The sequence below is a fragment of the Convolutriloba macropyga genome, chromosome 8, assembly GCF_964194025.1.
Source record: "Convolutriloba macropyga chromosome 8, txConMacr16.3, whole genome shotgun sequence".
NCBI classification, from domain to species: domain Eukaryota; kingdom Metazoa; phylum Xenacoelomorpha; order Acoela; family Convolutidae; genus Convolutriloba; species Convolutriloba macropyga.
Window position 1 is genome coordinate 56,413,874 of NC_134475.1, and position 24,259 is coordinate 56,438,132.

The 24,259-nt window shown below is 34.2% G+C and overlaps 1 protein-coding gene across 3 annotated transcripts in view; it reads left to right on the forward strand.

Annotated features, from left to right (window-relative positions):
• Window positions 1-24,259, forward strand: part of LOC142344848 (arf-GAP with GTPase, ANK repeat and PH domain-containing protein 1-like) — an 89,265-nt gene that overhangs the window by 35,898 nt on the left and 29,108 nt on the right. The window lies entirely within an intron of this gene.

The window sequence follows — 24,259 nt, forward strand, 5'->3', positions numbered from 1 at the left end:
CCGTTGCCCCCATCAAACCTCTCCACACCAGCCGCTGCGCTAACCTCACGCCACTTCAATTAAGCTAAAGCTAGCCTTAACTAAACCGTAACTGGCTATTGAGAAAGCCAACCGCTCGCCGGTCTTTCGAAAGCACTTCGCCCGACATTAGTTGGTTATGTTTATTTTTGTACTGGCCAATTGTACGCTTGCTTAGTGAAGAGATCCAGGCTTTTTATTCCTTATGTAGATAATGTATTACTTTTTTTTACCGTTCCCATTTTAATCGCTATTGAGAGCAGTGATTCGTGGCCATTTTTTTGATTTTTAGCTGCTTGGTTTTTCTGCCTTGAAACAAAACTTTCTGCTTTTAATTAGACAGTCTTTGTTACGCGGATTAATTGCCGCCCACATCGTCTCAGCCGGCTTTTATTGGGCTCCTATTTGTCGTTTATAGATCAAAGAATCACGTGCGGCAATTTGACTAGTTTTCGCTATTTTCTGTACGAATACTTTTAAAAGGTCATATGCATTTTCTAATAACGTATAGTTGCATTTGTGCAAAATCATAAAAGTCAACTAATGGTTTTTAGACGCTACTCCTTTAGTTGAATTTTAAATGATTCAAAGTGATTTCTTTGGGTTTTTCTTGTTTTTGTTGTTTTGTTATTTAGTATTAATAGTGATATGTATCAGTGACTCTCTATACAGGTATATTCAAGTTATTTTTCCAATTTAAACTAGTAACTAACGGTTTTAATGAAGTTGGAACTACCTGTTTTCAAGAAAATATTGACTTTTTTTGGATTTTTCCATATTTTATCATTGTTTTGTAATTTTTAAAGCATTCTGTCACTTATGTCTCGTTATGGAGTGCTCATTGTGTTTCTTTGTGAGTTACAGTTTAATCAATTTAACGGGTTTTTACAAATTTAACACTTGTTTTCAAAAATTTTTGATTTTATTTTTCCAGCTCTTTCAGTTATTTTTGTTTGGTCACGCTTTTGGCAATTCTCAAGGCCCTCTGATGAGTCGTGTTTTAATCTTCTTTTCTTAACTATTTTTTATGCCTTTGAGAAATATAAGTGCTTTTTTGCTGTTTTTGTTCAAGTTTTGCTTTGTTATTTAGTCTTAATAAATGATAGTTCTGAACTCAGTGAAACTCTATACAAGTATATATAATTTAATTTGAACTGAAAACTAACGGTTTTAATGAATTTGACGCTACCTGTTTTTAAAAAACATTAACAATCTGTTCTTTTTTTCGTTTTTTAATCGTTTTTTTTTGTCTGCACTGTTTCTGCCTCTAAGCAAACTTTTCTGTTTTTATTTAGTTAGTCTCCTTCTAAATTTTTGCTGAATTCATTTGAAAAGTAACGGTTTCAATGAATTTGACAAAAGCTGTTTTCACAAAAAAATATTAACGAATTTCTGGATTTTCCATGTTCTATCTCTATTTTTAATGTTTTGTCACTTATCCTAATCACGGAAGATCTAAGTGGCTCTTGTGAGTAAAAATTGAACAAATATACCAATTTTTATCCGTGTTTAACTGATTGCAGGACTTTGACACGACTTGTTTTCAAAAATTTGTAGTGATTTTTTTCTGCACCGTTTAGATGTTTGTGCTGTTCTGTCACTTTGTTCGCTATTAACAGGTTTCAGCTCCCTCTAACGAGTCATGTTTTATTTTTTTTCATTCTTAGTTAACTGTTTTTTGACTTTGACACCACTAATTTAAACAAAATTTTAGTGCATTTTTTTTATCTTGCCCGGTTTTTGTTTTTTTTTTCTTGTTCTGTAACTTAGTTATTAATGAGAGCTCTCACTTGCTCTAACTAAGCGAAATTGGATGCAATTATGGGCTTCCGCTTATTGCTAATGTTTTTTAAAACGTTTACACTATTTGTTCTCAAAAATTTGTTGGTTTCCATCATATGTTGCTACTTTTTGTATGTGGTCCCTCAATTGTTTTCTTGAAAACTGATTTATGTTTTCTTGATAGAACGACAGATTTCGAAGTGTTCAAGTTTTAGTTGCGTGTCTCAATAACTAAAATCGTAAAAAAAATTGATTTCTGCCAAAGGTTTGTTCTTTTACTTCGTCAGTAGTTTTTTACGAAGCTGGCGTTTGATGTCTAAATTCAAATTGTGTAAAGGTCTTACGAGCTTGGAGAAATTAGACAGAGTAGATCCGATAGCCCTGTTTTTCTGAAAGAGAAAAAAATAAAATATATTTGTAGTGTTCTGTTTACTTTTGTGGACCTTTTAAGGAGGCTGATAGTGTTGTCTTCAGTCTGTTTAATTCTTTGAATTGTAATTCAGAGCTACATTTCTTTGAATTTTAGTTCTTTGAATAGCAATTTTGTGAATGCTATGTTTTTTTACTTCGTCTAAAAATTTGTTTCCCGTTATCTTAGTTACAGCTTGATCAATATTTTGCGTGAAATCTTATGGAGTTCTATAGCCTAGTTCCACTCTTCTCTCATTCGGCTGGGAGTGTTTTTAAGTAGCAGTTTCTCAGCAAAACACTCTAGAGTCCATGAAGTCCATATCGAAAAACAAAATCAAAAATGGTAACTGGGATAATCCCATAAAGCCCAATTTCAGATGCCCGCTACTTGAAGTTTTTGTTTCAAGTCAGTATCAAAACCCAATAACCATCCTTAATGCTTATTGGGTTTTGATGCTAATTGTTTTCTTTCATTAAGAATTAGGAGTATGTCTAACGCCGAAATGAAATGAAAATAGTGCTCACTGTTAAAATTGTTAAAATGACATCAATACTTTTCTTTTTTTGTTCTTTCAATCCAAATTGTGGTTTTAGGAATCAATGGCGGCTATTTTCCGGCAATCTGCCGTGTATGCTCTCACTTTTTGTCTGAGACCTGATAATTTCCACGTTGTGCTGATCTTGATCATTAGCCTTCTTCGTTCTAAATCGGTTGGCTGAACTTAGATGAATTGCATTGTGTATCATTGTTGAGAGATTCTCATTTGAAAATTCCTTATTTATATCTGTGAAAATTATTAGGTATATAGAAGTATAAACCCTCACAATAACCGAACTTTTATACGAAGAAAGGTGAAGCGTACAGTGAAGTTTTTCTGGTCTATAAATGAAAATTCATCTTCTGAAATTCTATCTGTAATCAATCGTCTTGTAATCACACCTCATCGATTTGAGTTCAGCCATGTAAATATCTGATGTGTTAAAGTATTAAAAAAAAATTGCATACTATTATGCCCTGCAGCGAATTAACGGTTATAACAGGCTATTTGTCCTCGGATGCATATTCTTGCAATTAATTCATACCTCAGCTATGCATTTTTAAAACCCTAATTCGGATAACGTAAATGACTGAGTGATTGATTTTATAGAAGCTGCTTGGCGTAAGTTGTTTGTTGTTCGTGTTAATAAACAAAATTCTTGCTGGAGTTGTGGAGATTCCTTAATCCTCCTAACATTCATTAGATGACATATCGCTTTGTCATATCTAATCAAGTCAGTTTTTGTAAGAATACAGGTGGTATCATAGAGAACGAGTTTTGAATTTAGATGAAGATCTTTTTTGCTCAGTATTTTGCATTAGCACACCAAGTCAATTAGAAAGGCACTTAAGGCAATTAGAAAAAGAAATCAAATTGTGAAGAACTAAGTACATTTTTAAATTAAAAAGTTTCCGTTCCCCGTTTCTTCCAGTTTAATGATTCCAGGGTTCTTTTTGAAATGCTATTTTTTTCAACATTGAACCCGCTTTTGAAGTTAAAAGCGTTAACTTTTGTATTTTCCAGACAATTTTTTGTTGCTGATTAATAGCCGCCCTCATCTTCTCAGCCGGCTATTATAGCGCTCCTATTTTTACAATTCAAAGAATTTGAATTGTATTGGGGCGCTGTCTTTTTTTTTAAGATCTGTTCAAACTTTTTCATGATTTTTGAAGTCAAATTGGAGTAGTGATTTTGGTCACGCCGAAACAGGAAATGGAGCGAAAAAGCGAGTGGTTTTGTGGCGTGAAATTTTTTTGCCCTAAATTTAAAGTAGAGTGAGGAAATGGTGTTTGAACAAAAATTCGCTTTCTCGCTAGTGGTTTTTTGTTCACATGCGGCAATTTCACTTTGATTTTTACTGTTTTTTCGATTTTTTGAATCGGATTTTTTTCTAATGGTTTTTCCAATCCATTCATAGTCCGTTTCAGGTCTAGTTTTTCAGTCAATGAAAATTCTTTGAATTGTACTTCAGGACTTGTCCTGCTGTGTTTTTTTACTTCGTCGAAAAAAATGTTTCGCTTTACCTCATTTTGCCGCTTTTTCGACATTTTGCGTGAAATCTTTTTGACTTCTGTAGGCTAGTTTCTCTCTTCTGTCATTCTGCAAAAAGTGAATTTGAACATCAGTTGTTCAGCAAAGCAATTCAAAATGAACAGAGTCAGTATAAAAAATTGAAGTCAGAAGTAGAAACGGGATAAACCCATAAAGCCCAATTTTAGATGCCTGCTATTTGAAAGTCGTTCCTATAAGTCTTAGATACCATCTCTAATGCTTATTGGTATTGATAGTAGCCCCTGTAGCCTCTCTCTAAGAAACAGAAGTACGTTATGTTCAACTGCGAAATGCCATCAAAATAAATCGGACTTAAAAAATATTTTTGTACAAAAATCTTTTTGTTGTCAATATCTTCTATTCTTTCAATCCCTATCATGCTTATTGGAATCAACGGCGGCTATTTTCCGGCAATCTGACGGGTATGTTTTTGATAGATTTCGAGAAAAGTTAAATTGCTCAGCTGCTCTCAAACAAAGTAATTCGTATTTTAATCTATCTAATGCGTATTACTTGTTAATAATTTTCCTTTGAAAGGAACAAGATCAACTGGCAAATCTTTGATGGCAAATAGATGACGATATCGCTTTGTCATATCTAATAAGTCAGTTTTTTTAAGAACACAGTTGGTATCATAGACAACGGGTTCTTAATTTAAATGAAGATGTTTTTTGCTCAGTATTTTGCATTAGCACACCAAGTCATTCCCATAAAGCAATTAGAAAAGGAAATCCAATTGTGATGAACTGAGTACATTTTTAAATTAAAAATTTTCCGTTCCTCGTTTCTTCCAGTTTAATGATTCCAGGGTTCTTTTTGAAATGCTATTTGTTCAACATTCAACCCGCTTTTGAAGTTAAATGCGTTAACTTCTGTGTTTTCCAGACAATTTTTTGTTGCTGATTTTGGTAGATTTCGCGACAATTTAATTTGCTCAGCTGCTCTCAAACAAAGTGATTCGTATTTTAATTCAATCTAATGCGTTTTACTTTTCAATCTAATGCGTTTTACTCTTAACAAAATCTACTGGCAAACCTTTGATGGCAAATAGATGACGATATCGCTTTGTCATATCTAATAAGTTAGTTTTTTTAAGAACACAGTTGGTATCATAGACAACGGGTTCTTAATTTAAATGAAGATGTTTTTTGCTCAGTATTTTGCATTAGCACACCAAGTTATTCCCATAAAGCAATTAGAAAAAGAAATCCAATTGTGAAGAACTAAGTATATTTTCCAAATGAAAAATTTTCCGTTCCCCGCTTCTTTTAATTTAGTGATTCCAGGGTCCTTTTTGAAATGATATTTTTTCAACATTGAACCTGATTTTGCAGTTAAAAGCGTTAACTTTTGTATTTTTCAGACTTTTTTATTGCTGATTTCGATAAATTTCGCGACGAGTCAATTTGCTTAGCTGCTCTCAAACAAAGTAATTCATATTTTAATTCGATCTAATGCGTTTTTCTTTTAATAATTTTCCTTTGATTGGAACAAAATCTACTGGCAAACCTTTGATGGCAAATAGATGACGATATCGCTTTGTCATATCTGATCAAGTCAATTTTTGCTTGTAAGAATACAGGTGGTATCATAGAGAACGAGTTTTTAATTTAAATGAAGATGTTTGTTGCTCAGAGTTCTGCATTAGCACACCAAGTCATTCCCGTAAAGGAATTAGAAAAGGAAATCCAATTGTGAAGAACTAAGTACATTTTTCAATTGAAAGGATTCCGTTTCCCGTTTCTTTTAGTTTAGTGATTCCTGGTTCCTTTTTGAAATGATATTTTTTCAACATTGAACCTGATTTTGCAGTTAAAAGCGTTAACTTTTGTATTTTTGAGACTTTTTTATTGCTGATTTCGATAAATTTTGCGACGGGTCAATTTGCTCAGCTCCTCTCAAACAAAGTAATTCGTATTTTAATGCGATCTACTGCGTTTTTCTTTCAATAATTTTGAAAGAAACAAGATCAACTGTCAAATCTTTAACTTTTTTTGCCCTAATTTCGAGAAGCAAATTTTTTACTGGTCTCAGAAATTCAAGGTTCTGGGAAACAGCTGGGAGGGCGTTTAAAGGTTTTTATATATGCGATGCTGCATTGCTGTTTTTACAATTCAAAGAATTTGAATTGTATGGGGCGTTGTCTTTTTTACGACTCGAAGAGGATTAATGGTGATCAATATTTATCACGATTCGATGAGGAGTTATGATTATCTATTTTAACGATTCGAAAAGGAGTTTTGGAGAAATCCTTTTTAAATTACTTTTATTGAAGTGAATTTTGAAGCAGGAAATAAAACGCGTGAAAAATATTGAAGCTGTTTGAGTGCTGAACAAAATTGAAGTGTAGAGCGAATTGAGTGGTTTTTTGTTCATACCTCTTTTTTCGAGATAGCAAGCAATTGAGGTGTGAAAAAATTCTATAAGCGAGCGATTTTTTGTTCACGCGCGGCTTTTGAAGAGATCAAAAGCAAGGCATCAAGATTTGGAGAAATTGGGCTGAAATTTGCCGGAAATTGGAGTTTTTTTTAATTTTAAAAAATAAAATGGGCGAAACTGTAATTTCACATCAGTGCTAAATCCCTGTGATGGATTGTTGAAGAACAAATAACCCTCAATTCAGTTTAATAATATGTCAATATTTTTTGTGCTTGTCTTTGTTGACAAATATGCATAAAATGGCTGGTATCGTCTGATATCCGAAACAGGACCTGATTAAATGCAAAATAATAATGCAAAATAATTCGTTTAAACGGTTCAGCAGGCGTTGTTCTATCTTACTTCAGAATACGTTATAATAATACTTATACACGGCTCTGACCTAAAACCGAAAGTGAGCTTTTTCTGAGCTAGACAAGTTTTTTGATCATGCTGACTGAATGACTTTTCGTCCTTGAAAAGTGTTTTTAATAGAATTGCTCATATAGATAAACTTTCTAGCTGTTTTTTTTTCGTCCAATTGGCCCAGTTTTTTGCTTGTTTGGTTTTTGTGGAACTTTTTTTATTCGATGCTGTGTTAATTTGTAATACTCTGAAATTGATACCAGTGTGTTTGATAGGCTAATAATGCGTTTCAATTTTAAAATGGGCACATGTTTCTCAATTTCTTTGTTTATTTTTTTTGCTTTTATTTGTCTTTTTTATATCTTTGAGCCGACTTTTTTTGAAAAAAAGTGCATATAATTTGTTTTGCAGCAGCTTGAATTCTTTTTGACAGTTAATTCGAAAACATGACAGAAGTAAATCTTAATTGTCTTAATGCTTAAATGCGGTGAAACCAAAATTGAAGTTTAGTGTTTCCATGACCCCTCTACTCTAAATTGTTCGTTCTCTTTTTTGATGAATTATTTTGGTTTCTAAGAATGATGCCTGCCTTATGCTCTCTGCCGGTGTCTTTTAGGTCGCAAAGTTAAATTGCGGAGATCACTCCTCTTTTAATTCGTAGTTCTTAAGAAAAATATCTTGAGTTATTTCAAGACATTTTTTAGTGCGGTTGGTATTTTGAGCCTATTATTATTTTTTCCATCATCAGAATTTCTGCCAATTTTCATCGTTATAAGATATTTCTATTAATTTGAAAGTTTGCGGTACCAAGCTTTTTTGAATGATGGCAGTGCTCAAATCTTTCGCGTTATGGAGTATAAGTATCATACCAAACATTTTAATCAAATCTGATGAGGTAAAAAAAAAATAAGTGTCTTGAGACAAAAGATAACTGTTTTGGCTGTAATAACGGTTTTGCGTGCGAAGTTAGGACGCTTCGAGTTGCTTCCGCTTACGTTCTTGTTTCGTCTGACTCGCTTTTTTCATTTTGCATTTGTTCACACAGCAAAGCTGAAAACGTCAAATTTTTTTAATGATTTCTTCCTCTCCTTAACGGCGTTTGTGCACGTGACGTTTGTGCGCGGCGTCGATAACTTTTTCAATTTATATCTCTGTTTCTGTCACTATTATACGGCACGCAAGTCTGTTTTGCAGCTATTCCGGCAATCTGCCGGCTGTTTTTTTAATCATTGAAAATTTCAGTAGAAATACGGCAAGCATGAACAAGAAGCGTGTAAAAATCAGCCGATTGCTTAAAAATCTCGATAACTCCTGAACGATTCTCCGTTCGATTTTTTTTGTTTTGATGTTAGCACTCAAATCTTTGTGTGTCAAATATCAGTAAGCCAAAATTTACAACAAGAAAACGTGCTGAGCCTATAGTTACTCCTCCAATATTGTGCGTGGGAACAACAAGTTGTCTGCAACCAATGCTTTTGATTCGTGAAAGAGCTGGCTCTGTTCTTATCACAAAGCCAGTTACGAAGCCATATTTGAGGTTTTTTAATTTTGGAATTAAATTATTGATTTTTCGCTAAGGGTAATCCAGTCTGTTGACGTTTATAGTTGGAACCGATTTAGTGTTCAGTATTGTAGTGCGGATTTGTATAACTGGTGGCATCTTATAGTTGGTGTTTGTTCTATTGAAATAGAATTTATAAAGAGTTAGTTGATAATACGCCAAGTTCTGACGCAATTTAGACCAATTATTCAATGGATGCTTGCATTGTGAAGTCTTGCATTTTTAATCTTGGTGTATTCACTTCTCCCTATGTATTCCAAATATGTTTGGATAAAGAATTAAGATACGCTGTTTGTTTAATTTTCTCTTTAAAGGCTTCAAAAGATGTGATTTAGCAACTGCATAAATTATCTCCATAATTTTTATAGAGGTACGTACATTGATTATTTATTTTTTTTGTATGCTACTTTTTTCCTACAGCGTCAGCTGGCCTCGTAATGTTTTACTGTGCCGAACTAAGATGTATGTTGGGATTTTTAAAATGAGATTTGACATTTTTGTTTGATTAATTCAGTATCAAATGGATTATTTAAGCTTTGAATCAAAACTGCACAGCCACAATTGTATCAAAATTCTCACAAGTGCTGCGAATAAACATGATTGAAACTGCGCAGCCTTATATGCTGAAGTGAAGCACGAAAAACCAACACATTCTCTCTCTTAAAACGACTCTGTATTATGGTCTCTTTTACAGTAAGCTTCATTTACAGCTGAAGTGAAAGAGTATCAGATTTTTTGCATTGTTGGCTACTCTAGCCCCCTTCAGAGCTGTACTTTCTTAAACTGTGTGTGCTTTTGGTCACACGCGTTTGTGATATTGTTTATACGTACTTGTATAACTTTTCTCAACTCTGAGAACGTCAATTTTCGCTGTTTCGCTTCACTTTTCCTGTTTTGCTTGTTTTTGATTGAGTTTCCCTTTCCTGTGTTAGCCAGCCAGCAATTACATGTGAATTCCTGGGCCTGTTTATTTATTCTGGTTTGACCTATTCCGCAATTGAATTGAATTGCCCTCAACTGAAATTTTCCAACAGTTACTGTGGCAAGGCTAGTTTACTACAAAATCCACATGAATAGATAGGTACTATTACTTATAATAACTTCGCACTGTAGTTTAGTCTGAATAAATTTTGTGAGAAATTTCTGAGTAACTGTTTGGTTAAAATGTTGAATTCTTGAAACTAAGAGTTGATATCTATTTTGGATTTGACGTCAGTAAAATTTCGGAGAGAAATTTGAAAGTCTTCAAATTTGAAAGCTGATAATCATATCCTTGTAAAGTGCGTTAAAATGCGGAAGACACAATGAGTTCTATAAAAGTTGAGAATCAAAGTTGTAAAGAAAAAGAGCTGTTAGCTTCAAATTTGGGCAGGCAGTAAAACAGTACTCAAAGTTTGTTGTTACCTATCTTGGAGACTATATGTTAATCTTGGAAGTTAGCTTGGAACTTTTCCTGTGTATGGTTAAGGCTTGTTTGGTATCTAGTATAGTTTGATTTAGCTCCGTTCGACCACGTGTGAAAATGTTGGAAGGATTTTGCGTTCATTGCGACAGTTGTTTATGTTGCTTGGCTTTCACTTAACCGTTACCATTTTAACTGATTGGTTATAAACATTTACTGCTCAGGTGAACGAGTTTTAACGTTGAGTGCTGTTAGACAACACAAAATTTGAGTTTTGTAGAACTGAGAAATTTTAAATTAATTAAATTTTGATTTTCCGTAGCGCTCTAACCGAATTGACCCCGCTTTTTTCACCTATTTTGATTAAAAAATACCAAGTAATTAACGCCAATAGATATTGTTTCTTTTCAGAAACCGGACGGTTCTTTTTTATCTTTAAAAGTTCTTATTTTTTTGATATCGAACATTAGAAGCTTCTGCATGATTAGTTTGCAATTGTGTTAAGAAGGTTGGCAGTTTTAGATAGCTTCAGAGAACTGCGGATCTTAAGTTAGCTCTGGAAAGCTAACTCCTTGAGGGTACGCACCCCAACCCTATTTAGGAACTGATTCCTTAAACAAATTTCTGTCACGCTTAAACTGCTCGAGGTAGCAGAATGTGGCATTACTAGTTCTGACCTTGTTCCAACAACACTTTCGCGTGTTTTCTTTAAGAGCTGTTTATAGATCGACAAGCTGTTATCAATTGCCTGAAGAAGTTGCATTACTTATCATTGCTGGTTTATGAGCTGTACTAGTAAGAAACGATAGATAGTTGATAGCTGTTTTGTCCTTTTTCAATTTCGATCTGTGTCGTTTCCTTTGACCTTTTTGTTTGCTAATCATTGACTTATTTTAACTATGCTTCTTTTTATTAAACAACATTAGTTACTGCTAAGTCCTCTAAGTTTTGTTTAAAAAACAGCATTGTTATAAGAACTTGATAACACTCGTTAGGTTTTAAATTTTTATTATTTTTTTTGTATTTTTGTTAGTTTTCATATACCACTTCTGTTGAAGATGTTACATGAAGACACATTCTCAAAACGATTAGTGTTGTTTGGTTATCTCAAGTCTTATACTATCGATGCGCATGATAAGTGTTGCAATCGAAAAACCAAGGCTGTTTCGGGATTTCAATTTAGTTTCTTTTTTCTCCATTTTTTCTTAGTGAGTCTTAAACCAATACTGAATTTGGATGCAGACAACGGTAGTCAATAAAGTTTGCATTTTTTGCTGATTTTTTGGGCTCTAAAAAAGCAGTAGGTGTAAAATACACAACCGCCAGTGTATTGCTCTTTTTAGCCATTAAGCTGAAGTAATCAACTAGCAGCACGGCTTACAGTTACAGTAATGTACCCGATCGACCACTGCATAGATATCTCTTACCCATTAACCCCACGTGTTGTTTACACTTATACCCTCTGAGCCACCCCTTAGTACCCCAGTCACGTGAACGTGAACTGAAATTATAATACTTCCACCTCCAGTGCAATTACAGTATGCGTACTCCGTTGTGCGCACCTTAGACACAACGTGAAATAATTTTACTTGCCTTTCTCTCCCCGTATTACCAACGGTCTTACCAACCCCCCTATTGTGTGCGTTTTCTCCTGGTGTTACCATCATGTAAATGAAGGAATGTAAAGAGGAGCTACGCAGCGCATGTAGTGTTTGTTGCGTTTATTACATTTACATTAGCCATGGATAAAAAGTGTATTTCCTGTTACAGTTTTTAATATATAATTCCTGTAGACGAATTTCCTCTTAAATTATAGTCTCATTGTGAATTCATTATGAGGTTTTTGCTGCGTTAATTTACCTTTTGTGTTTCACGAAAGAGAATTTGCGTAGTATTAAAAATGAGGTTTTCAATGCATGGTTTTTGCTGTTCTTGATTTAGTTTTTGTTGCAATTTCAATAGTGAATTACAATTCGAATTCAACTGCTCAATTTGAATGCTTTTAATTTTACCTCTTTTTTCGAGTTTGTTACTAGAAATTGATCGTTTTCTTTTCAAAAGTAAGATAAATTGAGAAGAATCACGAATTGCTTTAAAATTTACAATTTGCTATTTATTATCACTGCCTTTATTTAAGAAACACTTTTTTACTGGGAGTAGAGAGCGAAAACGAAAATGTCGTGTCTTATATCAGTGTATGCTACTTTGCTGGTACGTATAGAAAGCAGTGCTGTCTATTTAACTTCCCCTATGGTGATCGATTAAAATTTCATAATTTGAACATACTGGGGACCGTGGTTTGTATTGTTATTATTGTTGGGAAAATTTCTTTGGATTAACATTCGAGTTTTTATATACAGTTGATGTGCTACTTTTTGCTCCGCCCACTTGTTTACACAAATGGAAACCCAGTGGTTGGTACGAAGAGTTATGTCAAATTAACTTAGGGTTTACGCAATTGGGTGTTTTCGTTCAGACCATTCAATCCTATAAATACTCTCTTGATAAAACCTTGAAATATATTGAAAGCGTATGCTCCAAAATGCCTTGAAGAAGGTAAAATTAGAATTTTATCTCTGCAGTATTTAAAATAAAACCCGAAAATGATTAATTGCTCTCAAACAAAGTTTGAAGCAATTGTTGTAATCGTATTGGTCTTTGTTTATGCTAAATTTTCACTTGATCATTTTGCTTTTCTTCTAGAACATTCTGTGACTTCTTGGGTGACTTCTTCGCGCTTCACTTCATTTTGAGTGATATAAGTTGCTCTCATTCTGTAATGAAGTTTGTTGCTTATATAAAAAGTATTGTTAGCTGCTGAGAAACAACGCAGTTGTGGCTTAGTGGTTAAGATGTCTGACTGCTATCCGGGAGGTCACGGGGGGACCCATGTCAGGTACAAGTTTTTTGCACCCAATAAATTCTAAGCTACACCCCTAAATGAAATTGCCCCCCCCCCCCCCCCCGCCTGTCGTTCGAGAGCAATTCAGACAACGTTAGTCGGTGATGTTTGTCTATGAAATCTTCGAAGTTCTTATATCCCCATTTTCCCCCTAATTTGAAGACATTATAGAACTTTCCACTTTTCTGAGTTTTAATCAATTAGTTTTATTTGTTAAATTATGGATGGCTATATCGTGTATCTTATTATTTTGAAGAAAGCAGGTACTTCCGAATTTGTCTGCTTTTTGATTTTTAGTCAGTGTTAAAATTTCAAAACCTTTGGACGCACTCTATGGCGTTCTGAGGCTGCTTATTTCTAACATCGTCGGCTACTCAGCTGGCTATAATCATTACTTTTTTGCGATCAGAATCACACTGGGTAGAATTCAAGTCGGAAAGGTTTTTTTGGAGCATATAGTGATCCATTGGTTTTTATTAGCCGCGAAGTGATAGCTGAGGCTATTATTGGCCTTCTCTTGATTTTCTTATACTGTCAAGATTTTTGCTACGACCATATGACGTCACAGTCACTTAAAATCAGCTTTTTGTTCATTCGTTCATCCAATTTCAACTGAATTGCGTGCATGACGTCATTTTTCATTCTTAGTGGAGCATTTTTTTTGTTCTTTCGCGTGACTAAGTATTTGGTCACACGTGACTTACCTCACTCTCAAAAATGACATCTTCACTCTGAAATTGACTTTTCTTTATTTTAATTCAAAAAGATAAGGTCAAGCGAGTGTAAATCACTCTAATTGAAGGTAATTTTAGAGTAACGAATAGAAACATCAATAAGTTATACAGACCCTTAATCAAAATTTAACATCTCAGCCCTTAATGAATAGAATGGGTTTCTTTTTGATATGTTTTTTTACTTTCTTTTTGAGACCGCAGAACTGCGAAGCTATTGCGGCTATTTTCTGGCAATCTGCCAGCTATGTTTGGCCATTTTTTCTTTGAGGGTTCAAAAAGTTGGTGTTTACTTAAAGTCAGTCACCGTTCATATGGATCATATTTATCTAAGCTTAATTTTGTGAGCTTATTTGAGTTGTGAATTTTGCTAAGATTTTTGAAAATTAATGTTGTTATTTCCGCCTTTTGGCTCCAAGCAGATAATCAAGGGTTTATTTTTGGTTGCATGCTCCATTTTGGATGCGTTATCAACATAACAAAGTTTTTGAAGGCAATTCAAGACGGATTTTTGCGTAACTTTGTTTTGTTACTTTTTGTTCGGTCAAGTAGGGCTGATTTTGAAATTTTTGACTAGTAGCGAGTTTTTGGAAAGTTTGTTTTAAATCGCTATTTTGTTTGTGTATGAGTGGAAGATTCCGACAGCTCGCAGTTGGTCCGCTTCCTAGTTTTTCACATTGGAAGAATATAGTTTTGACGAACTGAACATCAAAATTATAGAGAGTTTTGCATGCTATCAATTTTTTGAAAGACTTTTTTTAAGCTATTTTGAAACAATTTAATTGTTTCAGTTCAAAGCGAATGCTTTATATCACTTTTATTTTTATATATCACTTTTATATCACAATTTATTTGAAAAAATATCGAATTGTTGAGTTTGTACTGTTCGCCGTTCGTTTGAAAAAAAATTGCAGTGAATTTCTTGAGTTTGGTAGCATTTGTTGAACTTCTTGCTGTCTTATCCGTTAACCCCATTAATGACAAATTTGATTGGTTGATTATGAGCCATAGGGCAATAAGTCACTTGAGTTCAGAGCAGTTCTTGTATTTTTGTCGCTTTATTTTCAAAAAATGAGAGTGGATTTTTTTAGTCTTTTATGTTTTGACGTTTTTCATGTGGTCTTATCGCTTAGCTTTAAAGACAACAATTTTTATTGGCCTTCTTGTGTGACTTAATTTTGGTAGGTTTATTAGCTCTTACATTTAAGTTACATGTTTATTGACGGAGATACTGTTTGTTTTCGGAATGCTCACGACCATATGCGAAGTAAACAATCTTTAAAATGAGAAAATCCAGAATTTAACGTTTTAAGAATCATTGAAAAAACAATACGTTATGAAAATATTGACCCTATGCACCGTTAGAATGGTTACATAATACTAATTTTTAGGAAGCAACGAGAAAGAAGCAAAAAAGAAGCAAAACTGAAACATTTAACAAAAACCAGAATATCTTTGAAAGCCACTGGCGTCAAAAAAGGAAACCTCATAACTACATGCCAAAATCCTTAAACACTGCATACAAAACTTCCGAAGTAAAAAAATGCCCCTTAGCAGTTCTAATGGCTAAAAAAGGACAATAGAATGGCAAATTCAGACAAGATCCACAAATTCACTTGTTAAATGTCTTAGTTCAATGTTGCTGTAGAAAATTAATGGTCAGGTCATAAGATAAATCAGCTTTTTGTAATGTAATTGAGTTGAGTGATGAATACGGAGTTAGAGAATTCTTTGATTCTCAGCAGTCACTCTCATCTGAGCAGGCTATTATTGCGATACTTTTTATTTCCTCGAACAAACATTTGTTTTGCTTTACCCCATTTTGCGGATTTTTCAATATTTTGCGTAAAATCTAGAGACTTCTAAACGCTAGTTACATTGTTCGCCCATTCGGCTCAATTTTAGATGCCCGTTACTTGAAGTTTGTTCTTTTAAAGCCACGATCTCTAATGCTTATTGGTATTGATACTAGCCCCTGTATCCTCTCATTAAGAAACAAGAGTAACGACGACTGAAATCAAAATAGTTCGTACTTTAAAAATATGTTCTTAAATCAATTATATTTTTCCATTTCTTGCTGTTCTTTCAATCCAAATAGGGGTTATGGAAATCAATACCGGCTTTTTTCCGGCAATTTGCAGGGTTTTACTGAGAAGCAATAATGATGGCATTAATCAATTGACTATAGAATAGGGGCTGAATTGGCGGAACAATTTTAAGTAAATAGCTCAAAAAATTTTCAAAAAGCTATGATGACAAACAAAAACGACATGGAAATGCTAAGAGTTGACATATATAATTCTCGATAACTTTTCTCTCGGCAAATTCCTTTCTTAGTTTTTTTATTGATTTCGGCAGTTTTGAGTCGAACGCAAATTCAACGTAACTAATGGAAATGTGGCGTGAGTTTTTAATTGCCTAATGGTGTTTAAGTATTGTAATCATGTGCATTTTTGTAGACAAAATTTTTTCTTGGCCGTTGTTGAGCTTTTATTCTAGAACCTTTTTCGATTTCACTTTTGGAGCAATTTTTTCGCGCTTAACTTCTTGATTGTGCGTAATCTAAATTGCTCTTATTCAGAATTTTAGCCTGTTGCTAAAACAAAAGTCGAGTAGTCAGCACGCCTCGTCGGGTTTTTTTGCACCAATAAAAATTTATTGAGGCTACAGCCCCTCTCTGAATTTTTTTGACCTCTCCTGTACTTCGAGAGCAATTTGTCTGACGTTTGTCAGTTTTCAATTGCTCTTGAACGAAGTTCATAGCAATTATTGTAAACTTGTGCGTCTATTTTTTATGCAAAATTCTCGCTCGACAATTTTGACTTTTCAAGTGATTTTTACGCCCTTGACTTTTTGCGTTTCGCGTGATCTAAAATTCGCTCTCAATCAGAATTTCAAGCACACCTGAATTCAATTCGCGACAATTTAATACTAAAAGTCAAATGAAAATTGCGCCGAAACTGGTGCCATTTTTTACTTTAAATCTTAAGAGTGGTATATGTTAACCTCTAATGTGGTTATTTGAAGCCCACTATTGAAATTTTTTGTCCCATTTAGGCTCCCCCCTGACTGAAGCAGGCTGCAATTGATTAGAGCTCCCACTAGTCGTTCGCGAGCAATTCTTTCGACGTTGAGTCGGTTATGTTTTCCAAATGCAGTTTTTAATTTGTCATCATTTTACTCTTAATTCCAAATGTAAGACTCAGAAAACAGTTTGCAATTCGTTCAGTGTTTTTGCCAGTTGCTGTGTTCACTTAAAGAAAGATGTGTTATTTTAACCATATAGTTTTGAAGGGTTTTTTGTAGGCTTACTCTTTTATCCATTATGTTCAATATAAATAGAATTTGGAACCTCAAAGATGAACCCAAATTAAAAGCTTTGTCATTTTCCATTTTAGTGTTTCGGTATGATACCCTTTGACTGTTTTTTTAAAGACCGTAAATGATAACTTCAACCAGTGATTTTTTATGTTTGTAATTTCACGAGAAGGAACATTTGACAACTCATTAAACTCGCTCGCAACTCCAAAACATAAAACAACTTTTCCGGGTTTTTAATGCATTTGTGTCCACTGGAAGAACCATCTAACCTTACATGGACCTAAACCGAAAATATAAATAAATTAGCTTTGTTATTATCAAAGACATTGTTGTTACTAACCATTTTTGTTAACTGAATATCGTTTGTTAACTTGGAAATCGTTTGGAAGAGTAAACTAAGAGCGAGAAAACTATCGAAAATAGTAAAAGCAGCCGAAACTCATTGATTTCGGCTGTAAAAGGCGTGGTTTGTAATTGAGAAATCAAGCTGTTTGTTTTCGAAAATAAAGAAGTTCGTAATTTGTCTCATTGATTATTTTGAAAAATGTTTGTACAATGCAGACAACTTGACGAAAATTGGCTGAAATTCGCAAGAAGTCAGAATTCGACTGCAATACGAAATTTAAACCTTGATAACTCCACGAAAAAGTACTCTTTTAAGCTTAAGGTAAATATTTGGTAAATTGACTGTGCAAAGCAAATCAAGTTGAGCATTAGCTCCTCTGATGCAACTAATAAGGTATCGGTTTTTTATTAATCATATTATTAATTTAAAGCTGCATACCTTTTTGTATTATCTGTCACGATGTTGAATTACGCAGTTGTTGATAGCAAATGCACTATACATCACACTAAAATTTTGAGGAAAAGGTCACAAATTTCATCTTGAAACAATAGCGACATATCTAACAGGTTCGATAAAGCGATTTCTGGATCAATTTTTAAACGATTTTTTTGTCTGAACGATTCGATACTAGTCTCTTATTATTGTAGGTTTCGGCAAAACTGCTGAGAGGTCACATGTTTATGGTATAAAGCAGTTATTTTGATAGGTTTGGACCCCCGGATTTCGCTCTACAATCATTCGAGAGCAAATAGTTTGATGTTAGGTGCTTATGTTGTTCTTAATGAATTATTTGCTTGTGTAAAACCACAATTTGATATGATCATTGTGAACCCAATTTTAAGTTGCTTTATTTTGCTTAAATGCTGCCGAAATTTGAATTTTTACGTACAGTAATTAGCGCTATGAATTTTCTGATTCGTTTCAATGCAGAACGTCTCAATAGTTAGGTTTGAAAATTATTTTTGCTTCAAATTTGCTCGAACCCGTAGTATTGCCTAATTACCTCAGCGTTCAAGTTCAGATGCGCCTTGATCTTAGTGGAAAGTTTATTTTGGTTTAATGCATTTTGATATTGGCTAAAGCTAAACTGTTCAAATTCTGAAATCTGTTTTTGTCAGTTATTTGACACTGTCTATTGCATACATTGTCATAAGCGCACAACTGCTGTGTTCATTGATATATTTTTGCTGAGACTTATTTAAAGTTGCTAGTTTGTGCTTGAATGCTGTATTTTTTCTTTTCATTTTTCCTTGAGCTTTTTATTGTAGCTTGCATGCATATTGGGAAGCACAATTGGTTGCAGTTTTTACGTAGTTTCATTTATGCGTGATATATTATATTGAAGTATGAACTGTAGCGTCCCCTTATTTCATTCCAGTTTTCCAGAAAAGGGGAAAAGAACTGTCTACTATCAAACTGAAATGCGGAAAAAAGGGAAAAACGCAAAGAGATTAGCTGACGCCGATTTGCGTTTTATCTTAAATTTTTGCTTGAATTTTGTTTAACTTTGGAATTAGCATCATGATTTATCGGATCGAACTTGGTTGTGTTTCGGTGCAATTTTGTTAAACTTCAAAACCATCTGTGAAGCCGGCATTTGGAAACTTCATTGTTGTCTGAAATATACGTTGTTGAGAAATTTACTTTAATGAAAGAACTTTTTACGTTTCAGTAGTTTTTTATCATTTTCGTCTATGGTTCTATACGCTGTACGCATCTTTAAACTGAGTTACACTAGATTGTTATTAACTTTAAAAATAAATTTTGAAGCGAACTTTTCAGCCGCGCGGTTTTTTCAGCCGCTTTGTGCTTTGCAACTGTGTGCTAATAATTGAACGAGTTTCGTGAATATTATACGCTATGATGATGTTACGGAAACTAGTTGGTACTGAAGTTATTATATATTTGTAGTTGTATCAGCAGTTGACTGTTCTCATTGTGGTAATAATTGAATTCCTGCAGCGCAGCAGACATTTGTTACCATTAATTATCACATTGTTACCATTGACCGTTTGCTGTTTTTCATTTTCACCATGTGTTTGAAGTTGCAGCGATAGTATATTGTTAACTCTATTTTCAGTTATCGAATTGCGAAATTTGCGATTTTTGGTTGAAAAAGTTTGAAATTGTCCCTTTAATTTTTGCAGCTTATTAAATTTCATTTCCCATTCCAGAATCCGTGCCACCATTTTGTAGGCGCATATACCTTTAAAATTGGTGACTATCGGGGTTAATCATTATTGTGTCACATTATAATTACGCTATATGGGTCATTTTTGGTTATCAACATCTTATTTTTGTCAATTTAAATCCTTTCCGCGATTTCCGTACCTTTACTGTTAAAATTGAGTTCCGTCGTATTTAATCAGTGATGAAAGACCAATGAATCAAAATTGCGTGATGAAACAAACTATACGGCGCGGCTCTTTAGAAAAAGTCAATTAGCATTGCTTTTTAATCCTCTCTTGTGCCGGTGGTACTTCAATCGGATTTAATCTAGTCAGTGATTGTTCTTACACTCATTACCTGTGTGTAATTGCTGTTACTTAGAGAAATGAGTCATTTGTCTTTTGGGGCATTTTGAATTCTGATTTCAATGATTAAAAATCCCGATCTAAAAATTTGCCAAAGCTTGGCATGAATTGCGATGTCTAAATTGGACTCAAAAAGTAGTATTCTAATTAGGGTTTTTGTTTCCGTTACCCTAGTTGAGTATGACTAGTTGAGATTTTTTGCAACCCTTAAAAAAATTGGCTATGGGTCGAATACTCTTTGATTCTTATTGTAAGGCCCTTTGAAATCATTATCAAGGGAAAAGATGAAAAATTTGTTCACGTGCAAGGAAAACAGATCCCTAATCAATTCCAAATCAGAGGTGAACTTCTAATCTCAGCTTGGATATTTCACATCAGTGGCGCTTAGATAATAAATAGTAATAATTCCCGTTATTTGGGTACTGTTACTTTAACTATTCCCGTTCCACTAACCGTTCCCCGCTTACTTTTTCATCCTTTGATTGATAGATAGGCTTTTCCCAAGGTCTCTTGAGACGATAACTGCAGAAGCCACAGCAGCAAAGCACAAGTTATATCCTTGAGCCAATTGACTGAGAAATGCGAGAGAAGGCATTGAAGTTCCCGTTGAAATATACGCATGAGTGAATGAACATGTAAATTGGCTGAAAGTAAGATTGACTTTCTTCACCAGAAAAAGTAGCAATCCCAGTTTTCTGTATACTACATACATACATACATTTTGCACCGGAGGAAAAGATGTATGAGATAATGTATTGATGGTCTCTCTCTCTCTCCAATCTGTTACCATTACTGCTTCTGCTGCAATCGACAGTTGATAGCTCTGACCGCTATGTAATGAAAGGGTTGTAAAAATAGAACAGTCAATCTATCAGAAAATCAAAAGATTCCTTAAAAGGAAAAAGCATGTCCGTTGTTCCGTCTTTACATGTATTTACTCCCTTTACTCCATTTTTCATGCGTTGTTACCTTGCTTCCTATTATGCAATAATAGACCGTATGCCAAGAATTATGCATCCTAATCTTTAGATACGCGAGAGTGATACTTTCGTTTGTTAGCGTTTGTTTATCAGAATTGCATGATCACGATTGCCGGTTTTCCCCGTTTTGCGTGTGAATTCTATTGCTCTGCGTAACTATGATGAATTGCCTAATTTGTGAAGTAAGTTGGCTATTTATTGCATAGATGTCATGATTCGCGATTTGTAACATTTGAATATGCTAATGATATGTGAGGAAAATCTCGTGTTACGGACGTAATTCATTCGCTGCTTAGACGTGTTGCTCTGCTTTGCGTTTTGATATCCAATTAAGCATTGCTTTAAATGTTCTAAGCTTTTGCAAGGCTTTTATTTCTGAAGTTCTAGGATCTAAGTCAAGCTGATTTTAAGGGCAACGTGAGAAATGTAAATGGTTGGAATCAAGTGCGTTTGGCCATTTTATCATGAAGACTCTGCTTTCATCTTTCAATTGCAGCCAGACACATTTTTCCACGGCAATTTTTGATCCGACTTGTGTTAGTGAGTTATAAGCTTTACAGGTTCTCTTTGTCTGTCAACTTTAGGCGTTCGGTATAATCCCTTTATAATATTTTTTTTGCTATTCATTGGTGTTTAAGTTTTTAGATAACAGACACTATTTTTGGCGCCCATTCTTGAAGTAATGATGATAAATTCTTGAGGCATCTGTCCGCATATTCTGGTAAGTGACAAGCAAGTAGAGATAATTGGAACAGTTCCTCTGGATTTGTGTTTAGAGGAACGGGTCGGTAGATTATGTGGAGAATGTTTTGGATTTTACTCTTATTGAGTAGTTTTTGATGAGAACCTGTCAATGTTTCATAGCTTGTAATTTCCCTCAAAAGAATGTTGAAGCAGCCATTGGAGTCGTGGCTGTCTTTGTAATGCAAAATTTCCGCTTGGCCGTTTTTCTGAATCATTATTTGGTAGCTTGAGCTATTGGACTTTTTCGGACTTGACATCTTAATTTTTGTTATGTAAGTTGCTGTCATTCAAAATTGAAGCCGGCTATCTAATTTGCGGGAGTTTGCGGAACTAAAAGTCTAATCAAAAGAGTACACAAATTGATTTTTTAAAAAATGTGGCAGTGGTCTAAAATAAACTAATACTTCACCCTCTGCAATAGAAGCTACAAATAAATCGAGTGTTCGCCTGGCGTTCGAGTTTAGTTCGTCTTAAGTCTATTGTTTGTTTTTAATTTATTTCAGTTTTTTTTGCGAAATGTGCTAATTTCTGCTTATTAATTGCTCTCGAACGAAATTTGAACCACCAATTATTGTAAAAGTGTGCATGTGTGGCTTCCCATACAAATATTTTAAACAGCAGTTTTAAATCTGTACAGTTTTAAACAGCAGTTGCTCAGCGAAGCAATCTAAAATGAACTGAGTCATAAGAAACGCACAATTTTAGATGCCCGCTACTTGAAGTTTGTTCTTACAAGTTACGGTCACCATCTCTAATGCTTATTGATATTGATACTAGCCCCTGTATCCTTTCATTAACTAGCAGGAGTGTGTCTAACAACAAAATAAAATCAAAATAGTTTGCACTTTGAAAAAAAGTCTTCAGTTTATTTTTTCTGTTCTTTCAATCCCAACCTGGTTATGGGAACCAATGGTGGCCATTGCCTGCCGTCTGCCGGGTACATTTTGTTTATTATTGTTTTCAGTTTTTTCTTTTTGTGAATTGTGCTAATTTTTGCTTATTAATTGGTAATGGCTCTCGAACGAAGTTTGAACCAATTATTGTGAAAGTATGTCTTTTTATGCTAATTTTTTGGCTTTACTGTTTTGATTTTCAGTGACTTTTACGTCCTTGATCTATTCCTTTTTAGCGTCATCTGAATTTCAATGTCATTCACAATATTCAGCAGCTTAAACATAAGTGGGCGTCGGTTTATTACAAAAAGTTAAATAAAAATTGCGTCAAAATTGGAGTCATTTTTCACTTTTAATCTTTGTAGTAGTATATAATAACCTCTAATGACAACATTTGAAGCTGCCTTGGTTAATTACTTGATCTCCCACTCCCATAAAGATTAAGCTCATACCCCCGCTGCCCCGCATTGAAGCAGGCTGCAATGGATTCGAGCTCCCACTAGTAGTTCGAGAACAGTTCTTCCGACTTTAAACGATTGTTTTTTTTTATTGAAGGTTACTTCTCTGAAACCCATATTTTGTATAGTCGGCTAAATTTTTACTGATGCCATGAAAGAACGAGTGAGATCATAATTTTTGAAAACAATTCAATGGAGTGCGAATCTATCGAGGAAGCAATTTCGTGCTGCACTTCTGACCGTCTTTCGGCGTTGCAATCGTTCCTTTTGGAACCTTTTCGAGCATAATTTGTGGTTATCAGTTCGTAGAATTGCGCCAGTTTTTAGCGGATTGTTTCCTCTTCAACAAAGCTTGTAACAATTGTTTTGGTCCTTTTAATGCAATTTTTGTTCGAGAGGTCTAACCGATTTAACTTCGCGTTGATAGTAGTGGTGTAAGCTGCTAACGCCCAAAGGCATTGAATAGCAGTGCATTTCTGTTCTAGATTCACTAGTCTCTTGTGTGTGCGGGTCACAAGAACTTCTGAGGACGCAATTAACTTTGGACGAGTAAAGAGCAAATTTTCTCGGTTTGCCCTGTTCGACACTTATCCAATTATACTAACCTACCTAATCTCAAGGTTTTTTTTTTACAACCAAGGCGAGTCGCACTTCAATTTGTTTGAGAGCAGTTCGTTTGACGTTCGCTGTTCGTTTTTTTTGCTCCTCTTTGGTTGCGTCGAAGTTCAATTTTTGGAACTAATCATGTTTGCAGAAAACCCTACAGCATTGTTCAAATATACAAATGTGATAGTTTTTCAATCTATTGAATAACTTTTTTGGTACAAAATGTGCTTCCTTTTTGCTCCTTTTTTGAGTATTTTAGTTGTGAAATTCATTAAAAAGTGAAGTTGCGAAGTTTATTGTTAAAAAAATATTATCTTGAATTTATTTGTGTGAAATTAACGTAAGAAGTTTTTTTACCTAGATTTCACAAAAATGGTGTGAAAGATCAAATTTTCTGAACCCATTTTTTGCTGATTAATCATTTTTGCTGCTTTGTGCCGAGTCTTACTTTTGCTTATTTGTGAATTCAAGTGGAAGCATATTTGTGAAATCTTAGTAGAATTTTTCGAGGTCATGACTAATTTTGTTTCTTGGAGGTTTTCTACATTCAAATTGTGGGAATGTGTAAATTGCTCTTGTATAAACTGTCTCTCTCATGCACACGATTTGTGCATTTGACCGTGTTTGTTTGTTTATTCTGTTCCCAGTATGACTTAAAAGTAGGGTTAACTGCAGGTGCAGACATGTTCCTGAATT